We start from the raw sequence: 13,985 nt of genomic DNA, 5'->3' as shown, positions 1-13,985 counted from the left end.
TGTAAACTTGCTGTCTTTATTATAGGCAATAACTAATCATATCATTTCTGTTTATTGTGATAATTAACACTGTAGACATCATAGTAGGAACAATCTGGTTCATGCTGTAAATTATTTGCCTTTGTTGTTATTATTTGTCTCCCCCTAAACAGTGAGGTACTGGAAAGCTTCAGGGACACTGTAAGTTCACAGGGTAGAAATTATACTGCCTTAGATCCATACTGTTAGATGGGTAGGCACACAAACAACATGAAAAAGCAAAGGAACAAATCTCCCTTAGCAAACCAAGATACTCAAGTAACAGAATCTATCCAAACCACAGGGGAAAAAATGTCAGAGGAGTTTAGAATGTACATAGTTAAACTGATCTGCAAAGTAAAGCATGTTGTAAAAGAGCAAATACAGGTAACAAAAGATCACTTCAATAAAGAGAGAGGCGCATGCCCCTTCCTTTCCAGCCTCAGCCTCGGACCCTAAAGCCTCCGTGATGTTGAAGCCCAAGAAGAATCGGATTGCCATTTATGAACTCCTTTTTAAGGAGGGAGTAATGGTAGCCAAGAAGGATGTCCACATGCCCAAGCACCCAGAGCTGGCAGATAAGAATGTACCCAACCTTCACGTCATGAAGGCCATGCAGTCTCTCAAGTCTCGAGGCTATGTGAAGGAACAGTTTGCATGGAGACATTTCTACTGGTACCTGACCAACGAGGGCATCCAGTATCTCCGAGATTACCTCCACCTGCCACCTGAGATTGTGCCTGCCACTCTACGCCGTAGCTGACCAGAAACTGGCAGGCCTCGGCCCAAAGGTCTGGAGGGCGAGCGGCCTGCAAGGCTTACAAGAGGGGAAGCTGACAGAGACACCTACAGGCAGAGTGCTGTGCCCCCTGGTGCTGACAAGAAAGAGGCTGGGGCTGGGTCAGCAACCGAATTCCAGTTTAGAGGAGGATTTGGTCGTGGACGTGGTCAGCCACCTCAGTGAAGTTGGACAGGATTATTTTGTTTTGAATAAACTTGTAGCCAGAAAAAAATAAATAAATAAAATAAAGAGAGATTCTGGAAAAACACACACACACACACAAATCCTTGAAATGAAGGAAACAATAAACCAAATTAAAAATTAATAGGAAGCATCACCAACAGATTAGACCACTTGGAAGACAGAACCTCAGGCAATGAAGACAAAATATACAATCTTGAAAATAGAGTTGACCACAGAGAGAAGATGTTAAGAAATCATGAATAGAACTTCCAAGAATTATGGGATAACATGAAAAAATCAAATTTAAGATTCATCAGGATAGATGAAGGCATGGAGATGCAAACCAAAGGAATGCCCATTTTTTTCAATGAAATATCAGAAAAATTTCCAAATCTGAAGAATGAAATGGAAAATCAAATGCAAGAGGCTTAGAGGACCCCAAATGTGCAAAATTACAACAGACCCACATCAAGGCACATTGTAATGAAAATGCCTAGCACACAGAATAGGGATAGACTATTAAAGACTGCAAGAGAAAAAACATCAGGTTACATATAGAGGGAAACCAATATGGATCTCAGCAAAGCTAGAAAGTCCCAGAATAACATACCAAACACTAAAAGAAAATGAATGCCAACCAAGAATCCTATATCCAGCAAAATTAAGCTTCAGATTTGAAGATGAAATAAAAACCTTCCATGATAAACAAAAATTAAAAGAATTTGCAACCAAAAAATCCTGCACTTCAGAATATTCTCAACAAAATAGTCAATGAAGATGAAATTTAAAAAAAAAAAAAAGTGAAAACCAATGAAGGGAACAATTACACTAAAGGAATAGCTAATCAAAGGAGAAACTAATTAAAATTAAAACTAGAAATAAACCAAAATGACTGGGAACACAAATCATATCTCAGTAGTAACCTTGAACATTAATGGCCTAAACTCAACAATCAAAAGACACAGACTGGCAGATTGGATTAAAAAACAAGACCCAACAATATGCCATCTCCAGGAGACTCACCTCATAGGCAAAGTCATCCATAGGCTGAAGGTAAAAGAATGGGAAAAAACATCATGCACATGGGTCATGTCAACAAGCAGGGTTTTCTATCCTCATGTCAGATAAAGTGGACTCCAAGCCAAAATTAATCAGAAGGGACAAAGAAGGACATTTCATACTGCTTAAGGGAACTCTACATCAATAAGACATAACAATCATATATTTATGCCCCAAACACTGGAGCATCTACATACATCAAACAAACCCTTCTCAACTTCAAGAATCAAATAGACCACAACACAATGTTACCAGGTTTGAAACATTTTTATCCATATATGTGAATACAAATATGAATATATATGTAAAAATATGCATGAAAATATTTAAGCGAATATGGATTTGTATATAGCTATTTTTCTTTTGAGATGGATGGTTACAATTTTGGTAAGATATAGGATATAATTATGTAACTGAATATATATGAAAATTATGGGTAGGATTTTGGTTGCCATTAGGGCACATACATGTATATATATGAATGTATATAAACATATATGGAATATATATGTGAAACTATATGGCTATTCAAAGTAATACTTATAAATTTTGTTTAAAAGGCTCACAATTATGGGTAGGTTTAGGTTTAGCTCTGAGTTATGGTTTTGGTTTAGGGGATGGGTTACCTTTGGAACATATATGTTAATATATATGAAAACAAATATAGAGGTAATATATATAATATATATATTATATATAACATAGAAGTAATATATATAAAAATTTATATACATATGCTTTTATCTATGGATACTTTTAAGGTAAACAATATTGTTATGTGTGAAATCTGGTTAATGCCTATGGAAATAAGTATATATGTAAAATATCTATGGGTTTTTGTGTGAATTTATGAATTTATATCCCCCAATACATAGGTACATTCATGTAAATGTTATGGTTTATATGTATAGAAGTTTCTTTGAGGTGTATCGATAGGTGTATGACTAATGAATAAAAATTGGGTTAGTTTTAGGGATTGAACATTTTTATCCATGTACATGAATATAAATATAAATATGTATGTAAAAATATACATGAAAATATTTAAATGAATATAAATTTGTATATAGTTATTTTTTGAGATGACTGTTTACAATTTGTTTTAGTTATAGTTTATGATTATGTAACTGAATATACCTGAAAATATATAAGCAGGCATTTGGTTACCATTAGGGTATATTCATATATTATATATAAATGAATATAAACATATATAGGAATATATATGTGAAATATATGGATATTTACACTAAAAAAATAAAATAAAAAATTTAAAAAAATTTTTTTAAAGAATATAAGATGTAACTAAATATAAGATATAGTAATTGAGTTTGGTGCAGTGGTGGACCCCTGTAGACTCAGCTACTTAGGAGGTTGAGGCAGAAAGATCACTTAAGCCCCAACCATGCTGGCCACTTAGTAAGACTCCGCCTCTTAAAAAAAAAATGATATTAACTAAATATAAGATGCCAAGTTAGAAATAGTCCTTTGACCACTTAACTCTTTTGTCTTTCTCTTAATATATAATCGTCTTGAAGGTAGGGTCCAAAATATTTTGAGAACATTAAATATTCCATATATATTTATTAAACTAAAAATTTGGATGTACACATTGAGAAAAAACTGTCACTCCAATATTGATAGTGTCTGCCTTTAATTTGGAAGATTTTTTTTTTTTTTCCCCCGCAGTGCTGGGCTTTGAACGCAAGCTCTCACTTCATGTGGGGCAAGCACCCTACCACTGAGCTGTACTCCCAGCCCCTGATTTTACTAACAGTATCAGTTAGGTATCGTTCTGCTGTTTTTCTTATCTGTTTGCAATGAGTTGGTCAACCATCTCTCTCAGATTTCCTGTGAGTAATGGCACACATAAGCGAAAGGAAGATTGCCAGAGTTCAGTGATATGGAATGAGTCTTCTCAATGAGAAGTGACAAACTAATGAGGATTGAATTTACACTGGCATCGCATTAATTCAAGGTTCCAATTAATTAAACTAACCTGATCATGAAATAGCAAATATATTAAGCAATTAAAAAGATATCAGGAAATCCTTCAAGTAGGGTTGAAGGCTCTAAAGAAGAACAGCAGCATTATAAATTCTGAAGATTAAATTCCCTCAAAATTTTTGGTTTAAAACCACACACACAAATTTATTTTCAAAGATTTTGGTTTCCTATTTATTATTCACCCCTGATACTTTCTTTTGTTTTGTTTTGTGTATAATACTGAGGATTGAACCCAGGGGTACTCTAGCATTGTGCTACACCCCCAGCCCCTTTTATTTTTATTTTGAGACAGAATTTTAATAAGTTGGCCTCAAACTTGCAATCTTCTTGCCTCAGCCTCTTGAGTCTCTGGGATTACAGGCGTGGATCACTGCACAGGGATCACCCCTATTACTTATATTTTATTTTACTCATTTATTTATTTTAAATAAGGGCTCACTGTATCGCTGAGGCTGGCCTCAAACTTGCGATCCTCTTGTCTCAGCCTATGGGATTCACAGGATCACAGGTGTGCGCCATGTCTGGCCCAGTGAACTGACTCCTGGTGGGCCCCTGGGTGGCCTCAGGATGGGGCCTGGTTGCCAGGAGAACTAATTGTGTGATTAGAAGTTTGGAACTTTCAGTCCTCCTGGCAACTCCTGGGAGGAGAGAGGGACTGTTGGCTGAGTTAAAAGACAATAACCAATGACTTAATCAGTCTTGTTGTGTGATGAAGTTTCCACAAATACCCAAAGGGGGTATGAATGAGCTACCTGATAGCTAAACAAGTGGGGATTCCTAGAGGGTGGTGTACCTGGAAAAGGTAAGGAAGCTCCATACCCCTTCTCCCATTGCTCACCCTACGCATCTCTTCATGTGACTGTTTATATCTTTAGTGACATTCTTTATAAATGAGTAAATGCAGGTAACATGTTTCTCTGAGTTCTGTCAGCCACTCTAGCACATTAATTAAACCCAAGGAGGGGGACATGGGAACCCAGATTTATAGTGAGTAGGTCAGAAGCACAGGCCACAGCCTGGGCTTGAAATTAACACCTGAAGTTGGGCCCAGTCTTGTGAGAATGAGCCTTCAACTTGTGGGATCTGACACTATCTTCAGATAGATCGCCATCCGAACCCATTTGAATGAGGGGACATCCACCTAGTGTCCACTGGAGAGTCTCCTGCAGAATTGCTGTCATGGGGGTATGTCAGGGTATGTCAGAAGTGTTAGATCACTACTAAATAGGACATTTTTCCTTTTTTTTTTTTTGGTACTGGGGTTGAGCCCAGGGGTGCTTAACCACTAAGCCATATCCCAGCCCTTTATTCTTTTTTAGAGGCAGGGTCTCACTGAGTTGCTGAGATGACTGAACTCTCAATCCTCCTGCCTCAGCCTCCTGAGCCACTGGAATTACAGATGTGCACCATCACACCCAGCAGAAGTTTTTTGTCTTACAATCCCCTTTTCCTAACTGGTTTTAACTATTATTCTTATATGAACTAATTTCACAATTTATCTTTCTGTGGAGAGCCGATGAGCCCCCTGTCATTAGCTGAACCTAAGGTGTCAGCAAAACTTCCTTGCCAAAAAGGCGAGGATGTCAACAGCCTGACACTTGGCTCTGAGGCTAACAGACATTTCAGTACAATAAGCTTCTTGGGTGCAGCAGGATAATAGCAGGATGTTCCTAACACTAACAGTAGGATAGTTGCAAATTCTAGCTCTGTAACTTTTTAGTGCACAAAGAAGCCTCTTGATAACTCACAAGGCTTGAGCAATTTACAATGCCCCCATCGTTTAACTTCCTGATTATGAGACCCTATATAATAAATTTGTGGAGCTAGTTCTGGGTCACTGTTCCTTCATCAGAGTGCAGTGTCCCACCTAGCCCCAGCTTTACTTGAAAAGTTCTCTGTGTTTTCTTTGTCTCTATGGTTTTCTCCATCTCCAGTCATCCCTATTTGAGATCCTTTGTTGATGCTTCAACCGTTGGCACCCAGCAAGGGTCTTGAGTATAGGGGACTCAAACAAAAAGAATCTAATGAAGACACAAACCTGGGATGTGCATTTTTTTTTTTTTTTTTTTTGAGATCCCAACATTAGAAGAGATCACTGACAAAACTTAGAGACAATGAGAGTTCATAGGTAAGGAGTCAATATTAGTAGCAGGATATCCGTTGCTGGTTTTAAAACATGGGAAATTCCAGTTCTCACAGGAGAAACCTTTAGGGGCAAATACTTAAAGCAATGCTTAAAGATGGAGGATGTTCTAGTAAAAGTAAACAACTTGTTAAATTTTTAAAATTTGTTGATAAAAATTGTCCTTGGGGGCTGGGGAGATAGCTCAGTTGGTAGAGTCCTTGCCTCTCAAGCACAAGACCCTGGGTTCAATCCCCAGCACCACAAAAATAAAAAAATAAAAATTGTCCTTGGTTCCCAGAGAGGGGTACTTTAAATTTAGATACCTGGGGAAAAAGTAGCAGAGCAACTGCATGCTTCTTATACTAATGAGGGTTCAGATAAAATTCCATGCCAACTTTACTTTATGGTCATTAATTAAGGACTGTTCAAATCCTATCCAAGAGGAATCAAGATTACCTTCTTCTACCATGGCAACAGATTGGAAACAGACTTTAGATGAGTGTCACTCTAAAGTCTTATCTGCTCTCTGAATCATCTCCCTCCCCAAAGATTGTGGCAATAAGCTCAGCTACAGGTGATAAATCAGTGCCCTTACAATATGAGCAAGAATTAAAATCTGAGGTGAATCAAGATCAATGCCAGCAGCAGAGAAAGATGTTTCTGTTAACAATAAGAACATAACTAAAGACTTTGCTACTGTAACTTACTGTACCTTCAGTACCCTCTATTTTGGGTGCCGAATCAAAAATGCCGACTGTTCCCTGTCTGTTGGCTTTGTCTCCATTTCAGTTGAGACTACCAGAGGCTAGACAGCCTGGGGAAGATGTTTCAGACTTTCAAATTGTCCCTGTAATTGAAAGGCATGAGACTAATAATCCTGGACAACTATCACACATATATGAGCCTATTCCTTTTAAAATTTTAAAGGATTTAAAAACAGCTTCCAGTACACATGGACCAAGTTCTTCACTTGTTATTAGCTTGCTTAAAACTATCTCTAATGAGGCTTTGACTCAAATGATTGGCAAGCTCTGGCTAAGGCATGCTTGAGTCCAGGAGATTACCTAATGTGGAAGTCAGACTGGGTGGAAGCCAGTAGTGACCAAGCAACTCGAAATCAGTCATATGGTATAAACATTACTGTGGAAATGTTAACAGGAACTGTAACTTTCCAAAATGCTCAAAATCAGCTCAATTATACACTACAAGCTTATCAGCAAATAAATATATATGCAACAAAATCAGGGAGGAGTTTACCAACTAAAGGAGAAAAAAATAAACAACAGATATCAGTAAAATTAGACAAGGACCAAGATGGGCTTTAGGCTGATTTTGTGACTTGCTTGTTTCAGGTTACAAGTAGAATTATTGCAGATCCTGATGCTGCAAATATTCCGGTAAAACAATTGGCGTTTGAAAATGCAAATAAGGCTTACCAAGATGCATTGCACCATTATCAAAAGAATACGGGTACTGTGCGTGATCTTATTTGTTCATGTGCAGACATTGGTCCATCATATATGCAAGGGGCAGCTTTGCTGCAGCATTAAAAGAGGTTTTTCATCCAGAAAAGCAAACAGATAAATTCAAGGGACTTTGTTTCAACTGTGGCAAGTCTAGGCATTATGCCAATAATTGCAGGCAGCGCTCTGTTCCTGTCAGGGTTAGTGGGAGGCAGGGCTCTTCTCAGCATGGGAGATATGCCCTCACTGGGTTATTTACCTCTGGGTCTTATCAACTGGGGTAAATCCTCAGGGCTTCAAACCAAATCACATTTGGCAGATGGATGCTACCCATGTACAAGAGCTGGGAAGACAACAGTGGGTACATGTGTCTATTGTCACCTATCCTCATTTTTGCTACAGTGCAAATGGAACAAAGTGCTAAGCATGTCATTAATCATTGTCTGGCTGCTTTTGCCGTCATGGGCAAACTTCAGGAATTCAAAACTGATAATGGTCCAGCTTATGCCAATTCTTTTCAACACTTTTGTGCTTCTTATCAAATTATTTATAAGACAGGAATCCCATACTATGCTGAAGGACAAGCAATAGAACATGCCAATAAAAAAAGTTAAAAATTCCAAAAAACAACAACAATAAAAAAAAAATGTTAAAAATTCAGGAACTGGGGTTGTGGCTCAGTGGTAGAGTGCTTGCCTAGCATGTGTGAGGCTCTGGATTCGATCCTCAGCACTGCATATAAATAAATGAATAAAATAAAGGTCCATCAACAACTAAGAATTTTTTTTTTAAAGTTATGCCTGTATCTTTTCAGAAGGTGCTGAGAAGCCATTTGGGTACCAGAGAGAGCAATGCCTTGTCAACATGGATCTAACAGCCAGACTCAAACTCCAGTTCAAAAGATCCAGGATTGCTCCAAAACAAGTGTTGCCATGGCACCAGCCACCCCCAAAGTCTCAGAAGAAAAGAAAAGCCAAGAGAAAAAATGACCAGTGGAAGGTCCACTAAGTGCAAATCCCCCGACTCAGGGTCAGATCAAGAAGCTGATGATGGAAACTCAGAATGTGGTTGAGAGTCAAGGGGCCCCTGTGACATCAGCTACCATGCTTATGGCAATGCTAGCCATATAGATTGTCTGGTACGTGTGGTATCAGGAGAAATTTATTGGGCATTTTCCAGATCCTCCTGTAATTAATCCCACTACCTCAGCTGGAGGATCTATTCCTGTGTTTACAAACCAGTCTGCCATGGTGGGAGGTCAATCTGATTTTCATATTATTCTCTCTCATTAATTATACTTATTCTGGGTATAGTGCTGGGGTCCCTATTTGTTTGTCTATTCATCAAAAAACTGGGTGCTTACAAGTGTCCCAGGAATATATGATATCCTGTGGTGGTACTCGTGATGCCTCCGTTTCCAGAACTTGGGATTTGAAAAAATATGTACAAACTATTATCAAAGTAGGTTTTCCCAATTCCAGTTCTGAGGACTCAAATATCCTCCATTCCCTTATTGCCTTAATTCCACCACTTTTCCTTGTTGGCTAGATTGTGCTAACTTAGTTCCTATAAGAAAGACATAACATTTTCCAGTATGAGTTGTATGTCCTGGACTGGTCTCATAAGTTTGATTTAGCACATCCTCATAATGACCTCATGACTCCTGGAGTGTTTGTTAGTAATATCTTAAACACAAGAGCAGGAGGCATGGGCTGGGATTGTAGCTCAGTGGTAGAGCACTTGCCTGGCACGTATGAAGCACTGGGTTCGATTCCCAGCACCACATAAAAAAATACATAAATAATAAATACATAAATTAAAGAAATATGTAAAAAATACATAAATAAATAAATAGTTGCTGCTTCAGATTTTGTTTACTAGTCAACTGCTTGCAGATCCAACCAGTGATTGTACCGCTGACTCATGTTATAGTTTATGGGCATGTGTCCAGTCTCCTTATGTATTATTAACAGGAAATACTAATATCACAAAATGGACAGTGACTGATATTTTGTATAGTGTACTAACTGTGATCTCACTAATTGCATGACTAGACATGCAAAGATCAAGATATTTGGGTTTTATACCAGCCTTCCTTTCTTATGCTTCCCACTAATTATAGGCAACTAAAATAGTTCATTGGATTAGCCAAGGGGAAATAAAGGAAAGGGAGGGGGATGGGAATAGGAAAGATGGTAGAAGAAATCGAACAGAACTTTCCTATGTTCATATATAAATACATGACCAGTGTAACTGCACATCATGTACAACTACAGGAATGGGAAGTTATACTCCATGTATGTATAATTTGTCAAAATACATTCTACTGTCATGTATAACTAAAAAGAACAATAAATAAACAAATGTACATGCTAATTAAAAAAGTTCTACATACTCCTTTACTAGAGAAATTACAGCCATATTATTTTTAGAACTCCTGATTTTTAAAAAATTTATATTTTTTAAGCTCATGGTTTATGGTAAGTTCACATTTGATCCTTCATGCCTAAATTAATATATTTTTCTAATAGTCTTATTTTATCTATCTGTAGAGGTTTTTGTGCTCTTTGTTCAGAGGTCAATTTTTCAAAGATTGACTCTCAAATACATTAAAATATCTCCTTTTACAAAATCCTAAAGGGGACGTAGACATGGTGGTGTTGGGAATAAATCTGAGCATCATCGAGGACAAGTGGCCACCTGATTGTGCTAATTATGTATAACCAATTTAGTTACACACAAACTTTTGAAATTTACCCTCTATAAACCTTCTGCAACTTAGAGATTTTACAAACTTTTACTTTATCACACAAAAGACTTCTTATCCAGAAACATTACTTTTTCCTTTTCCTTTCCATATTAAAATATATTTCCATACCCAAACCCTCTTATGTCTCTTCTTTTGTTGTTGACCCTTATTTAAATTTACATTTTGAAACAATCCTTGTGACATTTTTGAATTTAGACAAATGACTCAACTTTAACAAGATGAAATACTTTGTTTTTTATGGTACTTTAAATGAAACACAACTAAAACCTTTTGTACTCTTGTATGTAGAATTACACTTGATAAAATCTTAATTTTTAGTAACCTTGTTTTTAGTGACGACACAAAGCAATCTCAATTTTTTAAAATTTACTAATGTATGAAAATACATTCAGTGTTTAAATATATTACCTTATGGAATTTAAGAAGTCAAGAGTATTTGATTTTATATTTAGTAGTTGATGTTTCAGCACTGTAACTTTGTAAATTAATCCGATTTTTTTAAACAAACACATTTATAAAGATTGATCCCATTTATGTTAAATCTAATTTTATTCATTTTTAACTGTAAAAAAATAGGATATCAGACAAGTATAGTTAACAATATTAGCCATCTCTTCCCTGTTGAAGAAAAATCCTAGAAGTGATGGATATTACACGTTAGACATTTTATAGAAACCAACACTTTATTGTCTGACCACCTAGAAAAACCTGAGTTAGTCATTTTAAAGACATTTTTACTTTTATTTGTTTACCTAACTTAAATTGAACCTCTTTTAAAATCATGTGAATTAAAAGATGTTTTGACCCATTTTTATTTAAATTTTAGTTTATAAATGCTCATTTATATGCCAATTTTGATACCACATACATGATATATGGACACAAACACACATGTAGACACAACAATACAATACACAGGTGTGCAAACATACATAAAACAGATGGAAAAATTTTCTGTGTTTGTCACCATATCCAATTGCCCCTATTTGAGACCCTTTGTTGGTGCTGCGTGGGATGTGGCATCTTTTTAGAACCTATAAGTATTTTTTAAATAAAAATAAGCTTTTAGTATCCCAAAACTAGTTTATGAGCATTGTGAAAGACTGGAAAATATAAAAATATTATACTGACAAAACGAAAATCTCACTGCATGTTCTTTTGAGATATTTTTTCTATTAAGAGATGTATTGATAAATGCATTTTACCAAAATGAGATTATATACTTCTTGTTTTGTAAATTGCTTTAATTTGATGATCTCTACCCATTCATTTAAATAAATCCTATCTCACTTCTCATTCATATTTCACCCATCTCAAAATATCCTTTACAGTTCATCTATCAAAGATCAAAAAATAAAAACAAAACCAAAATTCAATGCAGAACTATACATCTAGGTGTTATATCCTTTAATCACTAAGCTGCCCAGGTGGGTCTTGAACTTGGGATCCTCCTGCCTCAGCCTCCTGAGTAGCTGGGATCACAGGCCAAAGCCATCATGCCCGGATATTTTGCAGTTTTCTTAAGGAATTACTCTACTGTTTCCATAGCATGTGCCATTTTATATTTCTATCAATAACACACAAGTGTTTCAAATTTTCTATAACCTCTCCAACACTTGATAATTTCTGTGTGTATGTAGACATGTAGACACACACACACACACACAGACACACACACACACACACACACACATATATATATATATATATATTTTTTTTTTGTACTGGAGATTGAATACAGAGGCACTTTATCACTGAGCTACATCCCCAGTCCTTTTTATTTTTATTTTTTAAATTATGAGACAGGGGGCTGGGGCTGTAGCTCAGTGGTAGAGCACTTGCCTAGCACGTGTGAGACACTTTGGTTCTATCCTCAGTACCACATAAATAAAAGTAAATAAATAAAATGAACGTATTTTTAAAAAACTTGAGGGCTGGGGGTATAGCTCAGTTGGTTGAGTGTTTGCCTCTCAAGCTCAAGGCCCTGGGTTCAAATCCCCAGTACCACAAAAACAAAAAAAAAATTTGAGGCAGGATCTTGCTGAGTTGCTAAGGGTCTTGCTAAATTGCTGAGGTTGGCTTCGAACTTAGAATTTTCCTGCCTCAGCCTCCCCAGTCCCTGGGATTTCGGGGGTGTCCATCCCACCCAGATATTTCTTTTTCTAAATTTTTTTGTAGCTATAGATGGACAGAATGCCTTTATTTTGTTTATTTTTATGTGGTGCTAAGGATCAAACCCAGTGCCTCACACATGCTAGGCAAGCGCTCTGCCACTGAGCTACAGCCCCAGCCCCCATTATTTTAAATTGTGTGTGTGTGTGTGTGTGTGTGTATGTTACTGGGGATTCAACCCAAGGGTGCTCTACCACTGTACTACACTCCAGCCCTTTTTGATATTTTTTTATTTTGATACAAGGTCTCACTAAATTGCCAGGGTTAACTTTAAACTTGTGAGGTTTTCTAGTAGCTGGGATTACAGGAGTGCACCACTGTGCTGGGCTATCTAAAATATTTGCTGGGTGCGACTTATCAATAGGAACAGCTGTTTCCTGCTACAGTTGCAAAATTTCCCAAATGTTTCTTACTTCAAAATCATATGACTTAAAAAAATTATGACTGCAGACATATACCCAATAAAAGGGGAAATGAATCAGCTGGAGGAGGAGTTGGAAAGAACTGATAAAGGATTATATCATACATTTGGACCTTTTGTTTAAGTGCATAGAACTATAGCCTCATCATTGTAAGTTTGGCCTCTAAGTTCACAACAGATTGAAACGATGAAATGCTTGTATTTTTCAAAACTTAACTTTCAGTCAGGCACTGAAGCTCATGTCTATAATCCCAGCTACTCAGGAGGCTAAAACAGGAGGATAATAAATTAGAGGCCAGCCTAAACAATTTAGTGAGACCCCATCTCAAAGTAAAATTCAAAAAACCGGTTGGGGATTGAGTGAGGCCCTGGGTTCAATTCCCAGCCCCACCAAAACAAACCAAAAAACAAATTGTTTTCTTTCATAATATGGTGGAAATGGCTATAATGAGGAAGTAAGAAGAAAAATCCTCTGTGTAACACCATCCAAGCATTTTATTCATATGTTTAAGGTAAAATTGTGCTTGCGGGTGCCGGGGCTGTGGCTCAGTGGTAGAGCGCTTGCTTCGCGTGTGTGAAGAACTGGTTCCATTCTCAGCACTGCATATAAATAAATAAAATAAAAATCCATTGACAACTAAAAAATAATTTTTAAAAAAATTGTATTGGGGCCAAGCACAGTGGCCCATGCCTATAATCTCAGTGACTTGGGAGTCTGCGGCAGGAAGATTACAAGTTCCAGGCCAGTTTGGGCAATTTGGTAAGGCCCTAAGAAAATTAGCAAGACTTTGTCTCAAAATAAAAAATAAAAAGGGCTGGGAATGTAGTCAGTGATAAAGCACCCCTGAATCTCCATTACCACAAAAATAATAATAATAATAATAATAATAATAATAATAATAATAATAATAATGGCTAGGGAGATAGCTCAGTCGGTAGAGTGCTTGCCTTGCAAGCACAAGGCCCTGGGTTCAATCCCCAGCACC

At 36.9% G+C, this 13,985-nt stretch overlaps 1 pseudogene across 1 annotated transcript; it reads left to right on the top strand.

Moving 5' to 3' along the window:
• Positions 1-442: 442 nt before the first annotated feature.
• Positions 443-1,048, top strand: LOC306655941 (small ribosomal subunit protein eS10-like; annotated as a pseudogene). Its single transcript has one exon. The product of its transcript is annotated as a small ribosomal subunit protein eS10-like (transcript).
• Positions 1,049-13,985: the final 12,937 nt, after the last annotated feature.

The sequence above is a fragment of the Sciurus vulgaris genome (assembly GCF_902686455.1).
Source record: "Sciurus vulgaris genome assembly, chromosome: 3".
Taxonomy (NCBI): Eukaryota; Metazoa; Chordata; class Mammalia; order Rodentia; family Sciuridae; genus Sciurus; species Sciurus vulgaris.
The sequence above is the reverse complement of the archived record's forward strand: the minus strand, read 5'-3'. Positions and strand labels throughout refer to the sequence as shown.